The sequence below is a fragment of the Equus asinus genome, chromosome 5 (assembly GCF_041296235.1).
Source record: "Equus asinus isolate D_3611 breed Donkey chromosome 5, EquAss-T2T_v2, whole genome shotgun sequence".
In the NCBI taxonomy this organism is placed as follows: Eukaryota; Metazoa; Chordata; class Mammalia; order Perissodactyla; family Equidae; genus Equus; species Equus asinus.
In genome coordinates, this window is record NC_091794.1 from 79,062,614 (window position 1) to 79,078,764 (window position 16,151).

Consider the following 16,151-nt stretch of genomic DNA (forward strand, 5'->3'; position numbering starts at 1 on the left):
AAGAAAACCATCAGCTTACTTAAGAACATCAATGCAATTATCTTAAACTTAATTGTTCTTAAAAGAATAATTTTCATGACTAGATAAGATTTACCCAGAAAGGGATGGTTCTATATTAGGATATCTATTAATATAATCCATTTCATTAATAGATTAAAGGACAAAAACATGATAGTCACAAAAAAAGATACTTTAAAAAGTAATATGTTTGGGGGCCAGCCCTGTGGCCTACTGGTTAAGTTTGACACCCTCCACTTCAGTGGCTCGAGTTCAGTTCCTGGGCATGGACCTACAGCACTCATCAGCAGCCACGCTGGGGTGGCAACCCACATACAAAATAGAGGAAGACTGGTACAGATGTTAGCTCAGGACAAATCTTCTTCAGCAAAAAAAAAAAAGGGGGGGGGCTATGTTTTAATGTCCATTCTTAATTATACAAAGCAAACAAGCAAACAATCAAATAAAAAAAAAAACAAAAATTTAAAAACTCTTAGTAATTGAAGAAAATTTGTTTAATTTGATAAAGGGCATATCCTATTCTCTCTAAAGTCAGGAACAAGACAAAAGTTGTCTGCTTTCATTGCTATCATTGCAACTACTAACCATGGCACTGGAAGTACTAGCTGGTGCAATAAGACAAGAAAAAGAAATGCAAGTATTACAGAAGCAGGCATAAAACTGTCACAATTTACAAGTGATTTAATTTTCAACTTAGAAAATCTAAGAATTAACTATAAAAAATCAAAACTAATATTAGATTTTAGTAAAATCTTGATAAAAGATCAACAACAACAATCACTCCTTTTCTTATACACCAATATAACCAACTAGAAAAATGTAATGGAAAATATCTTTCTTATAATAACAAGCAAATTGTAACATACATATGACTAAACTCATCAGTATGTCCAAGATTTATATGAAGAAATTGTAAACTTTATTGGAAGACATTAAGAGTAGACAAAAATAAATAACGAATACATCATGTTCTTGGATGAGACGCAATTTAAACTATAGATTTAATGAAATTCCAATCAAAAACTTATAGGATATTTTATGGGACTGCGAAAATTTATTCTAAAGTTCACCTGGGAGAGGAAATGTACAAAAGTAGTTAAGAAAATTATGAGAAAGAAAAACAATATGACTCAGAGAAAGGAAAGATAATAAATGGTAAAATACCCAATTTTGGGTCCCATATGGTATAAAAACATCCTATAATGCTACAATAATTGAAACAGCATGGTACTGGTACAAAAACGGACCAAGAAATCAAGGGAGCAGGATGGAATCAGAAGGAGACCCAAGTACAATCTAGCATTTCAAATCAGTGGGAAAAAGGTAGACTGTTTAATTTTGTTGGGATGACAGGAAGTCATCTTAGAAAAATACTAGTTACAATCCTAATTTGCACTACTGATAAAACTTAATTTTAATGGTACTAAGGATACAACTTGGACAATAAAACTACAAAGGTATTGAAAGGAAAATCTCCTGGGAGTAGGAATACGCTTCTAAGCAAAACACAAACCCTAGAACTAGCCATAATAGAAAAGACTGACAGATTTTACTACATAAGAAAACCTCTTGTGGGGCCGGCCGTGTGGCTGAGTAGTTAAGTTCACATGCTCCGCTTCGGCGGCTCAGGGTTTTGCCAGTTCGAATCCTGGGCGTGGACATGGCACCACTCATCAGGCCATGCTGAGGCGGCGTCCTACATGCCACAACCAGAAGGACCCACAACTAGGAATGCACAATTATGTACCGAGGGGCTTGGGGAGAGAAAGGAAAAATAAAATCTTTGAAAAAAAAAAAGAAAATCTTTTGCATGATGCAAGACAATGTAAATAACGACAAGCAATAGACTCGGAAAAAATATTTGTAACACATATAACAGAGAAAGAATTAATACCATAATGTAATGATGCAAGCCTTCAAATCAATAAGAAAAAGACAACAATCTAATAGAGAAATAGGCAAATAATATAGACAGGGAATTCACAGAAGAAATACAAATGATCAATAAATATATTAAAGCATGCTTAAACTCACTAGTAACCACAGAAATACAAATCTATAAAAGATTATTGTAGCTTTCTTTTTAATCATTAGATTTGCAAAACTGAAGGCCTGACAACATCCAGCGTTGGTGCGGTGAGGGGAAACGACCATTCTCATTCACTGTCGGATGGGAGTGTAAACGGACGCAGTCTCTTTGGAGAGTAACCGAACACATTCTAACAAAAATTTAAATTCTCACATCTTTTAACCCAGCACTTCCACGACTAGAAACTTACTTGCAGAAATAATTGCATATGTCCACAAAAACATATGTGCAAAAAGTTCGCTGCAGCATAGCTTGTAACAGTGAAAAATTGGAAAAGCAACTAAAAGGCTTTCACTAGGGAAATAACTAAACAAATTATGATAGCTACAAAATATGGAACAGCAGTTAGAGGTTAAAAGAATAAGGTAATTTTATTATGTATTGACATGGGAAAATTTTAAAGATATATTAAGTGAAAAAAGCAAGAAGTATGTTTATGGTATGATCCCATTTGTGTAAAAACCTCTATTTTTATCTACATAAATATACACAAATGTACACATGGATAAATGGGAAAAGGTCTGGATGGGTGCATACTACACTGTAAACAGCTTTTACCTTTGTGAGGGGAGTAGGATTAAAGAAGTGGAGTACAAGAGACTTTTACTCTGTAATTAGTCTGTACTTTATTTTTTTTTTTACAGTGAGTATGTATTTCTGTTTATCTGTACATTTTCAAAATCAATAAAAAGAAGAAGAAGAAAAACCCTCTGCAATACCTACAGTAAGAGGTGACGCAGGCTTAAGCGAGAGCATTGGTTTTACAAGAAGGAAAGGGTCTCTCTTCCAGGCTCTTTTTAACCCACTATGTGCATTTCCATTCTGTGGATCATCTGAAGGCTGCAGCTATGTCTGTATCTGCCTCCACAGACCAGAGACTGGTAAGTATTCATCTCTGTGTCTTCAGTGCCTAGCAACGTGTTTAGCATTCAGCAGATGTTGAATAAGTGTCTGTTGAATGAATCATAATCTCAAAGATAAGAAAAGGGAAGAACATAGTTTTTGGTAACTAATTAGATGAGATGAGGTGAAGGAGAGGGTTGGACTGGATAGTGGCATCTTTACCAAATTAGAAAAATAGGAAGTTTGGGGGAAATTATGACAATAGCTAACATTTAATGATTACTGGCTATGTGCAAGTACTGTGTTAAATGCATTGCCTCCATTATCTCATTGAATCCTAACCTTCTATTCTCTCACACAAGGAAAGAAGAGTTGAGAGACTGTCCCAAGGTCATTCACCCAGTTAGAACGGGAGCTGCAATTCAAACCAACATCCAGACTCCATGCTCTTAACCCCGAGGTGACACTGCCTCTCCAAACATGGAAAGTTCATAAAATCAATTTTGATATGCTGTGATTGAGATGCTGATGGGTTGTTCACTGAGGTAGAGCTATCCAGCGAGTAGCTGGATATCACAAGTCTGCAGTTTCTTAGAGAGGTCAGAGCTGACACAGGGACTGGAAATCGTCTGTGAGAGAGCGGTATCTGGGAGGTCAACATTCAATAATCATTCAACAAGTATTTATTGAGCTCCCACATAAGCTCCAGGCACATATTATATCAAACATTCTCTTCAAATCCATTTGATTCACAGAATGCTTATTATGTGAAAGTACTGTGATCTGCTATTTTTAACGGTTAGTCATTTCTTTTTCCATGTCTAATGGTCTCTATTACACTGTAAGTATTTTAAAATACTAAATTTCTTTGTATTACCCTTGTTATAAGGCTCAAAACATGTTTGTTGATTGAGTACTTGAGAAAACATTAAGAAATGAGCAGCCATTCACGGAGGCCAGCCTAAGTCTCAGGAAACTGTGTATAGACAGTCTTCATCTCTGTTACTACCTAAAGTCCATAAAAGCAGTCAGGTTTCAAACCAAATAAAAGATTTTTCATTAATGTCATCAAGGTTAGTTGTAGGCATCAGAAAGTTGTAGCTTGAAGCAGCAGGCAGGTTGCCAGAAGACTCCGACCAGGTGGTATTTTCTTTGGCAAATTTATCAAAGTCCAGAGTCTGGCCCTCAGCCTTGCTGGTCCAGAAACTCAATCCTGTCAGAGTTGAGAGAACCCAGGGAGGGTTACACATGTTCACTAAGTCATAAAAAAGAAAGTGTAAAACTAGAGTGGCAGTTTATTAATATATGACCAGATATTTGCATCCGCCATCACGTCCCTGTAGCCAAGCGATGTGCAAAGTCAAATTACGAGAAGATGGTATGAGAAACCCAGAATCAGCCACAGGGAGTTAGCAATCGGATTAGGATGTTTAACAGCACCCGACTTGGATAACCTGAGGCAGGGGCAGCACGAAACAGGAACAGAGCAGAGACTTTGGAACCAGATAAACCTGGATGTACACAGAGTGCCCCGCTTCCTAGCAGAGTGGCCGTGGGCAAGTCACTGAATCTCTCCAGCCTCCAGTTTTTAAAACGTGAATGATGCCACCTACTTCATGGGCTTATTGTGAGGATTAAATGAGATAATGCATAAAAGGCTAACGCAGCCCCTGTGATGTGATAGGCACTCCATAAATGGCAGCTACATATCCGTCTCCATACCAGGGACACACATGTTAAGAGTTCAAGTCAGCCTTTCAGAATATCCTTTGCTCTGGACAAAACAGGGTAAGCAAGACTGGAGGGGAAAGACCAGTTAGAAGGCAGCTGCCGTAATCCAGAACACAGACACTAGCGGCTTAAAACAGAGATGCAGATGGGGGGCGGATGGGGAGCGGGTGAGAGGTATACAGATTTGAAAGCTATTTAGGAGGTGGGCACTCTGCTGGGTGTTTTACATGATTATTTATTGTCCTGACAGCAACTTATAAAGTAGCCCATCTTTCAGATGAAAGTCAAAGATATTAAACAACTAGCCCAGGATGACACGGCAGAGACTGAGCTGCAATATGGATCGCAGTTGGTGTGACTCCAAAATCTCTCTCTTTTCTACAAATTAAATATACCACCGTACGTATCTAGCTTTTCAACCAAGATGTCAATTGTGAGGACACAGTAATTTCTTACCACTAATAATTAAAGTATTGAAGTTTAGAGAAATGATTGAGTTTTTAGAAAACGTAGCTTGGAGCAGATCAAGGTTAGCACTGTAATAAATAATGTCACTATTGCTCACTTCCATTATGATATGCTTTCTTGAGGGGGAGACAAAGGGGAGGAGGCAGAGCTCATGGACCAGAAGTTATACATCACTGTAAGTTTGTCTATGACAGAGTACCATGCACGTGAACTTCATCCATTGCGATGAGTTGAAAGCTTCAGAATGGTTACTCCCAGGAACAGGCACTCTTTTTGAGCAAAGGAAGTCAGCTGGATCATCGACAAGATTGCAGTGTAAACGTGACCAGATCTTCAGATAGCAGAAACAGGTACCAACCAAAGGATAATCTGCTAGCACTGTGTTCCTTAGATTTTCATCTTTCCAGTCACGCTCACATACAAATTATAATCTACTGCAAAAACTTAATTTTTTGGGTGAAGGGCAGTATCATATAACAGATTTGAGCTCCTTTCCCACATGAACTGACAAGTTAGAATTTTCCCACTCTTACTTTTACAGTTTAAATTTTTAACGTAAGCATAAACTTTTTACATTTGTTCTTATAAAAGTTTGCTTTGAGTAAGTTTGAGCCTAAAATTTTATCCTTATAAGATGGATGTAAATCAGCTTTCTTTCTCTGAAAATTTAATAGCATGGCTTCTATATTCCCACTCTAAATATTACTTTAAAGCAACTGTTGTTTTTGGAAGTTTTCATAAGTGATTCATTCATTAGACAAGTACCAGGCCCTCAGCGAATTCACAATCTAATAAGGAAAAAGGCATGTACTCACAATAATAGTAATAACATTAATAACAACTTCTACTCTTTACCACTGCCTGCTCTGTGCCAGACACTGCGCTAGGCCCTGAGAATAATAAGAGGAATCAGAAATGTCCCTATCTTCAAGGGGCTTCCTGCACCTTCGGAGGGTTAATGTACAGTCTGATGGGAGAGGCAGGTATATTAACCAATATGTGCAAGAGATACAGTAATAGTGTCTTTAGTAGAAGGACAAAAGATGGAGAGGTTAATGAGGGATGAGAAGGAGAGTAGGAAAGGCTTCATAGGGGAAGTGATCTGTGAATTGAGTTTAAAAAAGATGAGTAGATTTTCTCCAAATTGAGGGCAGAGGATAAAAGGGCTAACTTTGGCAAAGGTAGATATAAAACAGTTTTATCATTCAAGGAACAGCAAGCAGGTTGGTAGAGATGGAGGTTACAGTAAATAAAGAGGGAGGAGGATTGAGAGGTTCCAGCAAGAGCTGAAGAAGGTTAGGCAGAGGGCAGATGATGAGAGGCCTTACAGCTGTGTTGTCCAGGGGCCCATGGGAGTCATTAAAGGGTTCTAGGTATGGAAATTACAAGAAGAGGGTTTGTCTTAGAAACACACCTCTGGTAGCTGTGAAGAGGATGGAACAGGAGGGTTTGAGTTTAGAGATAAGGAGATCACTAGATTACATAGGATAGGTTCCTAGGAGGTATTCTTAAGGGGCAATGGTTGACTAGAAGGAGAAATACTAAGCTATGTGAAGAAGTCAGGGAAGAGACAACCCAATAGGAAAACCAGCAAACCCTGAACAGAGACTTCACAAAAGAGCAAAGTCAATGGCTGTAAACATATGAAAAGGTGCCCTACCTCATCAGTAAGCAGGGAAATGTAATATATACAGCTGAGAAATCACTGTATATCCACAAGGCTGGAAAACTAAATACCAACTATGGGTGAGAATGTGGAGCACCAAAATCCTCATGCACTGCGGCCAGTGGAACAAACTGGTAGAACCTGCTTGGAAAATCATTTTGCCAATAAAGTTGAAGAAGCACTTACCCTAACATCTGGCACTTCTATGCCCAGATCTCTACCCTAAAGAAACTTGTGCCCTGTACACTGGGATACATATTTTAAAATGCTTAGAGTAGCATTTGTCATAAGAACCAAAAATTGGAAATAACCCAAAATGTCTATCACCATTAGAATCGATATATGACTCAGGGTACAGTCATATAGTGGACAATCACACAGCAATAAAAATGAATGAACTCTAGCGACATGCAATCATACGGACGCATCCTACAATCTCAGTGATGAACAGAAGACACAAACAGTACAAAAAACAGGATTTCACCCATATGAATACCCAAATATGCTAAACTAAACTATAGTGTTTAAGGATGCATACATAGGTGATAACATTATAAAGAAAAGTAATACACAGAAATCAAAATACAACGATGTACACCTGAAATTTATAGAATGTTATAAACCAATGTTACCAACAGTTTTAAAAAAAACACTGCAAATAAGAATAAGATTTACATATTTGAAAAAGAAAGTAGGAAAATAGTCACCAGAAAAGTCAAGATAGCGATTACCCAAGTAAGGGAGGGATGGATTGTGATCAAGGAGAAGTGTACAAGGGGCTTCTAGGATGCTGGAGAGGTTCCGTTTCTTGAGCTGGGTGTGGTTTCATGAGTGTTCACCATATAATTATTTGTTTAACTGTACACATATGTTTTATGTACCTATATAAATGAAAAGCTATTTTGCTGAAAATAAAAAATAAGAAAAGACTTCACAGAGGAGACATATGGGAGTTGAAACATAAAGAATTGATTAAAATTTGTCCCAGCCAATATAAGAAAAAGAGAATTCCATGTCAGGAAAAGAGTATGCCCAAATTCACAAAAGTATGAGAGAACAGAGCATCATGAGGGAAATGGCAATTAATTTAGTCTGACTGAGACAGAAGCTAAGGGAAGGTGAATGGTGAGAAGAGTCCAGGAAGGGAGGCTGAAGAGTCTTGGATATCTTGTGATAGGAATGAGGAGTATTGGGTAGGAGAATGATATGAAAAGTTTTGCTTGTTAGAGAGATTCTTATCAGCAGTGTATGGAATGAATTGGAAGAGAGAGAACAGTAAAGCCAAAGAATGTTGAGAGCCTATCAGCATAGCTTGGTAAGATATCATGAGAGCATGAACCACGGAGAAAGAAGAGGACAGAAGAGGTACTTAAGTAGAATTGTGAGGCTATGGAAATTGATTAAGGCATGAAGGGTGAGGTGATGGAGGGATCCTAAGAGTCTAGTCTGAATACCTATTAGCATGATAAATCAAAACAGGTAATATAGGGAGAGAAGTAGATTTGGTGGGAGAAGGTGGTAAGGTCGTTTTTGGTCTTATTGAGCTGGAAGTGCCTTTACAACATCCAAGAGAAAATGTCCAGAAGGTAGCTAGATCTACACGCACAAATCTCAGGAGCAGAGTTATTTGGTCTGAACTATGATAAATCTAGGTCTCAAAATTGTTAAATAAGTCAATGTGATTTGAACCACCACCAATTTGAGATGTCTCACTTCCCCCTGGGCATGAGAGTAGAATAAGAGGGTCCCTGGATGTGAGGGTAAGAGAGGAAACAGGGATGATTCCTAACTTTTTGGCCAAAGCAACTGAATAAATGGTGATGCCATTACCTGAGATGGAACAAACTAGGGAAAAAGCAAGATTATTCTAATTGTGTTTGTTTTGAAAGAGGTAAAGAGAATCAAGAGCTCTCCTTTAGACTCTGTTTTAGACATTGTACTTGAAGTGTCTTTTAGACATCCAACTGTGTGCAGCTTGGAGGACAGGTCATGGTCGGAGTTATAATTTTGGGTTCCATTAATATAATGACAGCATTTAAGGATTCCCTGCTTTCCAACCTGGGTCTGGCAGAATGGTCCCCACCAAGAAGGGTGGCAAGAAGAGGACCATTCTGCCATTAACAAGGTAGTGGCATCAACATTTACATGTGCATTCATGAAGTGGGCTTCAAGAAGTGTGCCCCTTGTGCACTCAAAGAAATCTGGAAATTTGCCATGAAGGAGATGGGAACTCCAAATGTGTGCACTGACACCAGGCTCAAGAAAGCTGTCTGGGCCCATACCATATCTATCCATGTATGGTTGTCCAGAAAATGTAAGGAGGACTAAGATTCACTAAACAAGCTCTGCACGTTGGTTACCTGTCCATTACCTCTCCAACACCACTTTCAAAAATCTACAGACAGTCAATCTGGGTGAGAACTAACCACTGATTGTCAAATAAAGTTATAAAACTGAAGGGAAAAAAAGGATTCCCTGATATAATTCTAGGTTGGGGGCTAGTCCTGTGAACTACACTATGTACTTATCCATCTTAAAATACTTACCTCAATGTAATATATTTAGCTGTTTACATATCTGTGTTCTCCACAACTGTAAGCTGCTTGAAGGAGGAAGCTGGGTCCTGTTTACATTGCATTCTTATGACCTAATGGTCCATAGCATATAGTAGGTACTCAATAAATTTGTAGAATGAATGAATGATGAAATGCTGCTTACTTCTCTTATTATCATGTCTTGACTATTCTCTGCACTACTTTCAACAGAGATCACAAACCTTCTCCACATAGTAAGTTTCCAGATGCTACTCCATCATTTCCTCCACAGTTCACCACAAAGTATCTTGCTTCCTACTTCAAAGGTAGAGGCTACTAGCATCTTCCCCCCCATCAATTAAAAAAAATCTCTTCTTTCACTCTTCTTAGAATCACTGCTCATCTCCAAGGCTAATACTTTCATCTATCATCTTGACTGTATCTCTTGTACTTCTTCCTCAGACTTGCATCCTTCATTATTCCTGTTCTGGATAATCACACATTTCCCCTTCATTCATTCATTCTATCTCAGAGAATGTGAAGGTACCATATTCTCCCTAGAAAATATTAGATGTTGGACTTAGGGAAACAGACTGACCCAGAATTTGTCTTCTGATGGTAATGGTCTCTTTAATATCCTTCCATGCATGACTTTCACAGGCTTAGAAAATACCTGGAGTTGTGACAGCAAATTAAAAGCCTCAGTCTGAGGCTGGCCCTGTGGCATAGTGGTTAAATTCAGCACCTTCTGCTTTAGCAGCCTGGCTTTGCAGGTTTGGATCTCAGGTGCTGACCTACACCGCTCATCAAGCCATGCTTTGGCAGCGTCCCACATACAAAACAGGAAGACCGGCACAGGGCTGATATTCCTCAAACAAAAAGAGGAAGATTGGCAACAGATGTTGGTTGAGGGCAAATCTTCCCCGACAACAACAAAATAAATAAAAGGATTAAGCTATAAAAAAATTAAAAAAAAAAAAAAGCCTCAGTCTCTATGGCTGCTTAGGGCTGGGGCAGGCATGGCCTGACACACTCTTCTCTCAACAGCTGGACAAGATGAGACTGCACCAGGGCGAGGACTTCCCCCTTTAACTGGGGATCAGCACTCTTTCTTTCCAAAGACAGTATCTTAGAAGTGGCCACCACAGTGCGTTCTAGGTCACAGGATGAATCAAGTCACACATTCCGATACCTAGGAGTGCCCCTGACAGGTTTCAGGTGGGGTCCTTCAAGCTGCTCTCCTTGGCAATGCAATCCTGAGGGTCAGCCCCTGGGCAGAGCTCCCCCTTGAATTTGGCCAATGGCAAGGTCTCTAGGGTAAATGAAGGAGTTTCTCTTTGAGACTCAGGGAACAGGAAGCCTGAGGCTCCAAAGAAAGCTCTGCCTCTAAGCACTCTCCTGTACTTCCAGGCTGGGTCCCAAGCTCAGCCGTGATTGATATGCCCTCAACAAGAAGTACCAAGTTGAGAAGCAGTCTATTCTAAGTCAGAATCCTTCCATCCTGATTGAAGAGATCATTCGGTGGAGCTTCCTGCCATCTATTGCAGTGATAAAGGGAAACAGAACAGGTTTTTGACATCAGACAGGTCTGGCTTTGAATCCCAGCTCTGCCACCAACTAGCTGTGTGTTAGTCAAATGTCTTAAATTCTCTGAGTGTCTCAGCCGCATTGTCTGTAAAATGAAGATAATATCTACCTGAAGAGTTGTATAATAAATCCGAAATTGATTTCCCTGCTTCCACATCCTCTTTAACAGGCTAAGAACATCAGCCCCAATACCAGGGTCAGCTTTGACAAAACCCTTCCACCCTTTGCTATGTGCTCTTCATCTTGCACCGCTCCCCTCCCTTGCACATTACGTACCTGCTGGAGTGACCCCTTTTCAGTTCCCTGAATACATCAAGCTCTCCCTTCATAGAAACTGTTTTCTGCAATGATGAAAAAGTTCTCTATCTGAGCTGTCCACTATAACAGCCACTAGTCACATGTGGATAGTCGGCACTTGAATTACAGCTAGTGGGACTGAGGAAATAAAATATTAATCTTATTTAGTTTTAATTAACTTAAATTTAAATAGCCCCATATGGGTAGTGGCTACCATAACTTACAGTTCTAGACTGTAGGTCTTTGCGTTTGCCACTTCCCTGCATGAACTGTATTTCCCCATTCTTCACCTAGCTAACTTCTACTCAGTCTTAAAGTCTCAACTTGAACAGGATATTCTTCCAGGACGCATATCCTGAGACCCCGGGCTTAGTTAGGTTTCCCCTTTGTTACCTGCCTTAGCATCCTCTACACTTCTTCTATTATATCTCTTATCACATTTTATTTCAATTACCATCTGTCTGTATTTTCCACTGGGTTGTAAACCTCATCGGTTATCTTGGGGTCCTATGGACTTCCTCTCGCAGGTCTGGATGGCTCTTATCTTTCCTTTGAGTGGACATCCACAGGAGCTTAGGGTTTAGACTTTTTCCAAGTTGGGGACTGTTATCTTTGAGATAATTACTGCACATTTCAATAGCTTTGAGGATTGATTAGGAGTGGCCTTACACCTCTCTAAAGATAAGTCAAAAGTCAAGAAATAAAAAGGAAAGGAACAGGGGCCAGCCTGGTGGCGTAGCAGTTAAGTTTGCATGCTCTGCTTTGGCAGCCTGGGGTTCGCTGGTTCAGATCCCAGGCACGGACATACACCCCACTTATCAAGCCATGCTGTGGCAGGCATCCCACATATAAAGTAGAGGAAGATGGGCACGGACATTAGCTCAGGGCCAATCTTCCTCAGCAAAAAGAGGAGGATTGGTGGTGGATGTTGGCTCAGGGCTAGTCTTCCTCAAAAAAAAAAAAAAGGAAAGGAACAATAAAATGCTTCATTAAAAATTAAAAACTTCTGTATGTAAAATAAACAGTAACAAAACCCTGCCATTTTGATACATCAAGACAAAAGGTAAACTAAGGGGAAAATGTGCAATATATTATAGATAAAAAAAGGGTTAATATCCTTCTTATAAAAGGAGCTCTTAACATCAGTAAGAGGAAGATGGACACTCCATGGATGAAGCACATAAACAGGCAATTCAAAAAAGATAATCTAACCCCAATAAACTTTAAAAAATGTTTAACTTCACTAGTAACTAAAGAAATGTAGATTACATAAACAAAACACCAGTTTTTGCCTATTAAATTGGCAAAGATTAAACAGTTTTATCATAATGTGTTCATAGAGCATAAAGAAATAGGTAAGCTGGCAATAAGCATAAAAATTTAAATATGCATACTTTTTATCCAACAATTCTACTTTTAGGACTATATCCTAAGAAAATGATCAGACATGTGACAAAGGCGAATTTACAAAGATGTTCTCTGCAGTGTTTTTTATAATACTGAAAAGCTAGAAGCAACCTAATTAGACAGCCAGAAATGGGTTAAATAAAATATGATACATGCCTGCAATGGAATACTAAGTAGCTATTAAGAGTGGTGATATGGATCTCTATGTATTGACATGGAGCATTATCTATAACAAGTGAATAAGCAAAAAAAGAAAGGCACAAGCCAGCACGTTAGTAACAATTATTTACTTACATAACAATTATTTGTCAACTTATCTATCTACTTATAAAAAAGAACCTGGAAGGATATATGCCAAAATATTATTGGTTCTCTCTTGTGTAGATGTTTCACTGTCTTTCCCTACTTAAAACCATGACAGAAAGCCAGGGGGAGGTCCTTTCCAGGATTCTCTGGTGTAGGGTTTGCTGTCCCCTCAAATGAGTCACAAGGGACCTGAGAAATATCCAATACTAGGTTTCCTGGCTGATGTAGCTATAAGTTCACTGGGAGCCCAGACCCTATTTATCCTTGCTCACAGCTGTATCCCTGGTGTCTACAACTGCCTGGCACATAGTAGGCATTCAACAAATATGTGTTGAGGGGCCAGACCCGTGGCCAAGTGGTTAAGTTCGTGCGCTCCATTTCAGCCGCCCAGGGTTTCGCCAGTTCGGATCCTGGGCGCCGACATGGCACCACTCATCAGGCCATGCTGAGGCGGCATCCCACATGCCACAACTAGAAGGACCCACAACTAAAGTATACAACTATGTACTAGGGGGCTTTGGGGAGAAAAAGGAAAAATAAAACCTTTAAAAAAAAATGTGTTGAATTAATGAATCATATCAGAGCACCAATTCTACTTAACGATAAGCATATTTAAACCTTATTTTGATAAACTCAGAATGCAAAATTCACAAAAATTTAAGATAATACAAGACTCCCAAATATGTTATACTTTCTATATACCATTGCCATGCTGGGGCCAGAAGTTTATTTTCTCCTATCATTTGCATACTTTCCTAGAAGAGTTTGCAAAGCAGGGAATAGTGCCTTTGTGTAAGGCCTTCCCCACTCCCTCACGAAGCTAGGTATTATAGTCTTTAACTCGCAGATGAGAAAATGAAGGTTTGGCGGTTGCTCAGGGTCACACAGTTAAAAAGCAGGGGAATCAGGACTCAAATCCAGGCCCATTTGTCTCCCAAACTCATCTGTGGCTTTGAGAGGTGCAAAGAAAGACAATGAAAAGGACATTGCAGGTCCGTGACAGCTAATGTCTGTGCTTCCTAACAAGTCACCACCACTTAGCCCTGAGCTCCATGTGTCTAAGAGGTGGTTTTTCTTAACCCTTGGAGAATCCAGAGGACGATTTGTCACCAGGGTTATTAGCATTTCTCCCTGGATATCGACAGCCTGTCTTTCCTCCCTCCAACCAGTGACTGATTTCTTCAAATGCTCGCCAAATACAGCCCAAGTCACCATGGTAAACGTATTGACAGAATCATATTAACAGCTACTGGGCATTTACAGGGTTGTAAGTTATGCAGGGGGAGAGAACGATAAGAAAAAACACAGAGAAATAAAACGAGTTCAATCAGCAGTGACAATTATTTATTTAGAAGCTGCTGGTTGGAACAGTTTTTTAAATATATTTTAATTGCTAATTATGGTTTCTTGAGGAGACTGGCCTCAGAGTTGCTCCTCCTTAAGGTTAATCGTTACTATTTTAGTTGCTCAGCTCAGAAAGTGTGCTCATGCAGTCGACCCACCCACAGCTGGGTCTATGCAGTTGACTTTATCTTCAGCCACTTGCTGGGTAGGAGAAATTCTACTGCATTGGTTGGTTCGCTATACAAATCCCAAAGTCTTCTAGCCCATTTACCAGAAGGCAGCAGACATTTAAGTCCTTATTTCTCTAAAGATTGAGGCTGGCTCAATAAGCAAAATTCTGCTCTAAGCCATCAAGACAAGTGACAATTTTTCAAAGGAATGACCTATCTTTCCTAAGTTAATTTACACCTTTTATTGGGGGACATAAGTGTTGCCTTAGGCAAGACAGAGAATACAGAAGAGTTTGTTTTCAGTTTCTAATTCCCTGGGCACTCCTATGTGAACCTTATAACAAATAAGGTCAGCCTCGAGGCCCGGGGAGGTACTGCGCCGTAAATGGGGGTAACCAGGCACCAGGGCACTCCGGGGGCCCCGTGTGCGAGGATGTTTTGGCACAGCCGTGTCTCCCATGTCCCCAACTTTGCCTGCTTCTTAAGGAGAATCTAATCCTCACAGGAGAATTTAATCTGGTCATTTGCACGCATCTCATCAGCACCCTGCTTTGTTGAGATCTGTTTGATGTCCCAAGGAAAAGACTTGGAAGTCTTTTAAAGCCTTTTTGATGTGAACCAGAAAATCACGTTTTGTCGAGAGTGCACTCAACTTGAACCTCAAAAGGTTCAGGACTCAGAAACCACACGGTTCAAGTGGGATTTAAACTGGGCAAATCACTTCCTTGTTTTCCCTTGCAAGTGCTTCCCCTGGCCTTTGTGCCAACAGTTTTTGTACACTGTTGGGCCTTTTTTTCTCTTTCTTTTTATTCTCTCTCTTTCACTCACACACATACATCTCGACAAGAAAACCTTAAGAAGAAAATATATCACCTCCAAAGACGGAGCTATTTCCCACTAAGCATAACAGTCGTCTCCAGCTCCACCTCATCCTCACAGATTCAGACTGGTCAGTGCTGGGGCCCCAGAGGCCCGGGCCGGGCCGCTCTAGGGAGGGTCAAACGATTTACAGAGCCAAACAGCTATGATTGCATCCTTATTCAAGGCATTTAACTAGGAATGAGACTAGAGCTCCCTGGGCCCCAGGGAGCTTTTTGCAGAGAAAACTGGAAACCTGCTTCGGGGAGTAGCTACTTTGTGTGTGAAGGAAGCACATATCTTAGGACTTCACTGTTCAACTTGGAAATGAAGAGACGGGAGATTTGACTCCTCCTAAAATCAGGGGGAGAACTGAGCTGAGAGAGAATACTGGAACTCTTTCTCTTCCCAAAGCTCTCTTCTTATATTTCTTCCTCTTTAGACTCAAAAATCCACCTACTCAAAGGCCAGCAAAAGTTTGGATTCAGGAGACAGAATCTCCATTGTGAAAAGGTCCAAAGAGTTCCTGACATCCTAGGGAACACCGGATGCCTTGTTCCCCGTGGCCGTAACCACTTCAAAGCTTCCTGGACCACTATCTCCTGTCCTGCTGACCATAAGAGGCACCATTCATCGAGTGGCTTCCATGGAACATGCTATAAATACATTATGTCATTTGTTCAATAAAACACAAAAGGTGTGTCAGCTCATTCCCATTTTGAAGACAAGGAAACCGAGACTCAAAAAGTTGAAGTCACGTGCTGCAAAGCGGCACAGCTGGTAAGCACAAGAGCTGCAGCGAAAGCCCAATCTGTTGAACTCCAAGGTCAGTG

At 40.0% G+C, this 16,151-nt stretch overlaps 1 protein-coding gene and 1 pseudogene across 8 annotated transcripts in view; one reads left to right on the top strand and one right to left on the bottom strand.

Moving 5' to 3' along the window:
• Positions 1 to 16,151, bottom strand: part of RNF220 (ring finger protein 220) — a 218,206-nt gene that overhangs the window by 174,958 nt on the left and 27,097 nt on the right. The window lies entirely within an intron of this gene.
• Positions 8,750 to 9,370, top strand: LOC106822742 (large ribosomal subunit protein eL31-like; annotated as a pseudogene).